Genomic DNA, 6395 nt, shown 5'->3' with positions numbered 1-6395 from the left:
CTCACTGGTGAGAGCTGTTTCAGCACCACTTTTCCCAAAGCACACAGAGAGGACACATCCTCTGCCAGGACACTAATGCTGGGCTGCACCCCCAGAGCGTGAGCAGCAGCTCAGGGAGGGGATCCTGCCCCTCTGCTGCGTTCTGGGGAGACCCCCCTGCAGCCCTGATCCAGCTCTGGGGCAGCAGCACAAGAGGGACGTGGAGCTGCTGGAGCGAGGCCAGAGGAGGCCATGGAGATGCTGCGAGGGCTGGAGCAGCTCTGCTCTGGAGCCAGGCTGAGAGAGCTGGGCTGGGGCAGCCTGGAGAAGAGAAGGCTCCTGAAGGGGAGACCTGAGAGCAGCTCCAGTGCCTAAAGGGGCTGCAGGGAACCTGGAGAGGGGCTTGGGACAAGGGCCTGTAGGGACAGGCCAAGGGGAATGGCTTGAACCTGCCCAAGGGGAGACTGAGATGAGCTCTTAGGCAGAAGCTCTTCCCTGTGAGGGTGCTGAGGCGCTGGCACAGGGTGCCCAGAGAAACTGTGGCTGCCCCATCCCTGGCAGTGCTCAAGGCCAGGTTGGACACAGGGGCTTGGAGCAAGCTGCTCCAGTGGAAGGGGTCCCTGCCCGTGGCAGGGGTTGGAACTGGAGGAGCTTTAAGGTCCCTTCAACCCAAACCAGTCTGGGATCCTATGGTATGATTCTATGACACATTTCTCTGCAGGTCATGCCTGCTATCTCCATGCTGGCTTTATGCAAGGGCACAGGTCCAAGGCAAGGGCAGGGCTGACTCAGGGACCCTCCAGCACATCTTGGGAAGTGCCACTGTTGTGGTTTAACCCCACCAGCAGCCAAGGCACATACAGCTGCTCACACACTGCCGGGGTGGGATGGGGGAGAGAACTGGGAAGGTAAAAATGAGCAGATTCATGGGCTGAGATAAAGGCGGTTCAATGAGTAAAGCAAAAACCACATTGGAGCAACACAAGGAATTCATTCACCTCTTCCCATGGCAGGCAGGTCTTCAGCCACCTCTAGGAGAGCAGGGCTCCATCACACGTTAACAGTGACTTATGAACACAAATACCATCCCTCCCAGTGATCCCTCACTTCGTTCTTAACCCGGTGCTATGTGCTGAGTATGACATCATTTAGTATGGAATATGTGTGGGGTCAGTTGGGGTCAGCTGTCCCAGTCTTGTCCCCCCAATTCCTCGTGCTCCCCCAGCCTCCTCACTGGTGGGGTAGGGTGGGAAGCAGGAAAGGCCTTGATGCACTGCAAGCACTGCTCAGCAATAACAAAACCACTCGTGTTATCAGTATTATCCTGAAGACAAAGCACAGCACAGCACTATAGCAGCTACTGAGAACAAAGCTAACTCCATTCCAGCTGAAACTAGGCTGGCCACAGGAAGCCCCTGGGCTGGAGAGCAGCAGGAGTGATGGCTGTGGGGAGGTGAGGGCCAGGCCAGGGGTTTTCTCCCCTCTCCTCTGGCTGGCAGCAACTGCTGGAAGTTGATTGTCGGTGCAAAACCATAAGCTCTCAGTGAGCAAAACAGAGGGGTGGCACCGTAGGGATGGGTCTGGAGGATCAACCCCTGCAGAGAGACACCAGAGTGTGGGATCTGCTTTCAGTACCTCTCTCAGCGTTGTCTCTAGCTGCTCCCCTCCCCAGTGTACCAGGCAGCCAAGCTGATCTGGGTGAAACATCCTCACTGGAACTGACAGAAACCTGAGCTACATCGTGGAATTCCCATCTCCAAAACCTAGAGAGGAGCTGCTGACTTTTGGTCCAGCTCAGTGTTTTAAACCAGAACACGAGCAAGGAAGATGGTGCCCCAGTTAGACAGGCTGAGGGACACAGCCACCTCAGGATGTAGTGGTCTGGCTGTCGTAATAGGAAAGGTAAGAACAGCCATTAAATGCTGTTCATTAAATGGTGAGCTCCCACCAGCACTGTGATCATGAACTCGGGTCTGAAGTGACCCACCTTGTTCTGATTGCTCCACATGCAGAGAAAATGGATGTGCAAATATTTTCATCACTTCTTCAGTCCGGTACTGGACAGGATTCCTTGTGCCATGAGTAGCCAGATCTGCTATGGGCTGCAACGTGAATTCACACCAGTCTGTGCACTGACTTAATAAAAACATGGCATTCAGTCAAACAGCCCAGCGTCACACAAAGAGCTATGAGCTAACACGCTGCCCGGCAGGCGAACCCCACAGCTCTTCCTTCCCCCAGGTACACTCTACAATCTCAGCTGAGAAGCTTTAGAGGGTCCTGAGGTGACTTTCCTATGGGTCTGTGTGTGAATTGTGCCAGCAGCAGCAACACTTCCAGGGCATGAGCAGAATGTTTCTTAAAAGCACTAATATCTCCCCATACAGTCACTTCCGTAGGAATGAAGCAGCCACATGTACATTGTAAGCTTATAACTGTGCCAAGCAAGAGTAACACAATCTCCCAGGTACCTGAGAGCTGCCAACAAACACAGATTTAAAACACCGCCTGGAAACCATAAGAATGGACACAGTCATTTGAAGGTCTTTGAAGAAACAACCTGAGCAGGAAACAGCAGACAACAGGAACCACTAAGACACACTGAACTGATTCCGAGCCTTCAAAAACACATCCGTGGTGATGCTCACAGGGCCCTTCTTTGCCAACTCAATCAGGTGCATCTTGAGGACAGAAGGAAGCTGAGTATTTAATTCATCACTGTTGAGAAAGGAGTGAGGTCCCAAAGACCCAAATGCGTGTACATGTCATGATAACTGGAGCCATTTAGTAAGTGCATTTTCCTTAGGAGTTGTCAAAAAATCAGGTTCGTGTTTCTCAAAGCCACACTTTGAATATTCAAGTTATTTCAGCAGTGACTGTGTTTTCTGGCTCAAAACTCCTTTTCCTAACAATAAAACCCTGTGTTAACACAAGCCTGCTATTTCTGGTGTTGTAACTACCCCCCTAGTTCTGACCTCTCAACCTAATTACAGGTAGAAATGTTCTCAAGGTTTCAAAACTGCAGTGTCCCTGTCTGCTGTACCAGTGAGGCCCAGGTAAGGTAACTACAGGCTCTGTTCCTGGATTTCTTCAGGCAAGATTTCTCAATATTAGAGGTGAAGCAAAGGTTAATTTTAAAGTTGCTCCATCCTCACCTCTACATTTGGGTTCACAGTTTTATGGTCTCAACATACCTGACTTGAAGTGAGAAACTGCCCTTGGACAGAAATATCGTTTATATTAGAGTAAAATCAGGCTCCAGGGAGAAACCATGCAGAAAACCCCCCATGTATCAGTTCCCTGAGAAATGTACAGTCTAAATGAGCAGATTCCTTTACACTGGCTCCCTATTGATAAATACAGCAACAGGGATGCCAAGCTGAGAGTGTCAAGATATTTCAAGACAGATTCTTCCCCCAACTCCTTCCTGCATTAGTACCACTCAGTGCTGATGCCAGCAACACTCAAGAGCTGCCCAATACTTTCAAGGACTCTATACAGGACCCATATTATAGACATGGAATTTTGGTATCATGCTGTAACCATAATTCTCCTCAGCGTTCAAATCAGCATGGGAATGTCTTGTCTGGACCTTAGAGATGAACAAAAGGAGAAATGCTTCCACGAGCAGCACCGAAGAGCGCAGATCGTGCTTCAGAGATGCCACACCCCATCCTGGAATACAAGACAATTCAGATGCTCTTGCTTTTAAGATTCAGAACATGCAGAATAACTCCACAGATCTCAAAACCATCACTCTCCCTGCCGTGTGAAACTACAGCTAAAAGGACCTACTTTCGATGGCTCATATCTACAATGCTGGGAAATAGCTCATTGCAAAACTACAAAAGCTCTGTGTGAATTCATCTGGGCAGGTTTCACTGCAGTCCACAAAGGCGCAGGCTGCGGTTGTTTGCTGAATTATAGAAATCTTCAGGGAATACTGGAAAGGATTTTACTATGCTGATCAGATCCACAGGAAAAACGAACATTTAGAGATCATTGCCCACTGAGTTTCACCTGATTTCATATGCTGAGAGTGCCACACTTGTGAAGTCAATCGCAGATGTGAGGTGCACACAAAGAGAAGCTGAAGGAAACATTTGCAATACCCCATCATAAAATAACTGCCAGAAAGACACATTCTGCTATTTTAGTTTCCTTCTAACTTAGGAACAGAATTTTAGACAGCAGGAGAAGCTGTCTGATCCAACGGCTTATTCAGGTTCCAGTCCAGCTGCACCAGTGGTGCAATTAAACTACCTGCAGCATTTCATGATAAGCAGAGCCCATTGTCAGTTTTTGGCCTTATCTAACAAAACTGATTCACCCAGATCCTCTGAAACCTCTCACAAAGTACACACACATTGGGCTATGTTGCATTTCAAATCTCAGAGCTACAAAGACCAGCATTGTGCTGAACTTGCTCCTCAGCACTATGGTTTGCCTCCTGAGCCCAATTAAATAGAACTGTATTCAGAGAAGAAGGACAGCTCAACTTAGACCCTGGACTGACGCAAAGGGGCAAAAAAAAAGAAGTATTTGTACACATAAGCCTCTGAAATTTGCTTGAAGTTCACCATGAAGTAGGCAAACAGTAAAGTGTTGCGTGATTTTATAATCACTTTTAACATTACAGTGCTGATTAAGGATAAAAACTTGAAAACCCTGAAGTTGCAACATCAGTTTTTTTGGCAAATAGTTGCAAAGCAGTGCAAAACTAACTGCTGATGTGGTTGGAAATACATCATGAGAATCTATCTTCCCCAGAGGCAGTTTAGTTCTTCTCAGTTACATCTTATTCTCAGCAGCATTAAATTCCTTGGCATGTTCTTAAAAGCCACGCTCAGAGCAAAGAAGTCTCACACAGATTAATTTAAGTCTCTTCCTTCCATTCCCGTTTGCCTTGCAGGGTCTGTGACCATCAGAGAGGAAGAAATGGAGTCACTGATGTTGTAGACCTCAAAGACAGAAACTGTATAGACCTCACTGGAAAATGATTTCATCAAATTGGCGCAATGTCTTCAGGGAATGAGCCCTCTGCATGTTCACTTCCACAGCGGTTTGTAATCAAGAACATGTGTCAAACTGGGTAAAGGATTCTCCGCTGAATCAGCACCAAATGTGTTTGTTGTATTAATAATTTGTAAAAAATCATGACAAATCTTACGATGCAAGTTTATTATACTGGAGTTCAGCTTTGGGCCATACTTTAGATCCTCCCTGTTCTTAAGGGCAGTGGTTCAGCACATCTAAACAGCCATGGCCAAGACAAGCATGATGCTGTCACCACCCCTCTGCCCCGGTCACAGGATGGATTATGCACAAGCACTTTTCATTTCAACATTTCTCTATGCAAAGCTGGAATTACAGCAGCTGCTCTCTGTGCCAAAGCAGGTAAAAAGAGAATTTATCACCCATTTAATGGGCTTCAAATGAGAGCAGTCACTTCCAGCTAAAGAAGGGACAGCATTTTAAAACATTCCAGCTATTCCTGCATCATTTTCCTCTCACAAAAGCGCTGATGGCTCCGTGATGTGCTATGTGCAATTATGTTACAAAAGACAAGTCAGATGCTCTATTAACAAGTAAATAGAGTTCCTGAGGTATTATACGATAATAAGGCTGTGATAAATACTTGACACTAAAATTGCCCTCGAGTTTGAATTCCTGGGAGAAAGTAACATCTTAATGAAAAGTTCCAGCTATTCTTGGCAGGAGGACAGCTCTATCTATAGTCATTCTAGTAGAGTATTCTGCATGGCACAGTGGATTGTGTCAGGAAAAGACAGAGCTACCTACCCTGAAAGAACCTGATACACAGATAACGTGGAATTGGTGCATACAGAGAAAGATTATCTTCAGTGGCAGTGCTTTTGTCTACAGCCACATTCTACTGAGTCCAGAATGCAGCAGGGTGACAGATTACAATTCCATTTGCATATTGCAGATTAAATACGCATTTTAATATTCTGCTTTCTGCAGCCGCCTATCTCATGGCTTGTAAAACACTAGGAAGATGTTATTAAGATCTATCCCTCTGCAAAGGAACAGATGTTGCTCCTTGACCAAGGAAGTACATAACAAACTGACAGCAGCTTTTGATGTAACTGAAAGGGCCATAATGCTCAAAGCTTCTCTGCCAGTGTTTTAATGAGACCAGACCACCAACTTCTCAATCTTTAAGCAAATCTTACCTGTTGAAGAGGTGTTGAAATCTGTGCCTTTGAGGTAAAGGCAAGGCAGACAAGGCAGCCTGAGGATCATTCATAGCAGGCCCTGTTCAGGACACAGATTTAGTTTTAAAAAGGAAATGTGAGAAGAGGGCTGCCCTCAGGCCAAACTGACCCAGGGGGAATCTCCAGCTTCCACCAGGTCACCTCAGCCAGTGCCAAGTTCCTTTGGAACCAATACTG

Source organism: Lathamus discolor, chromosome 13, assembly GCF_037157495.1.
Source record: "Lathamus discolor isolate bLatDis1 chromosome 13, bLatDis1.hap1, whole genome shotgun sequence".
In the NCBI taxonomy this organism is placed as follows: domain Eukaryota; kingdom Metazoa; phylum Chordata; class Aves; order Psittaciformes; family Psittacidae; genus Lathamus; species Lathamus discolor.
Note: the sequence above shows the minus strand (reverse complement) of the source record.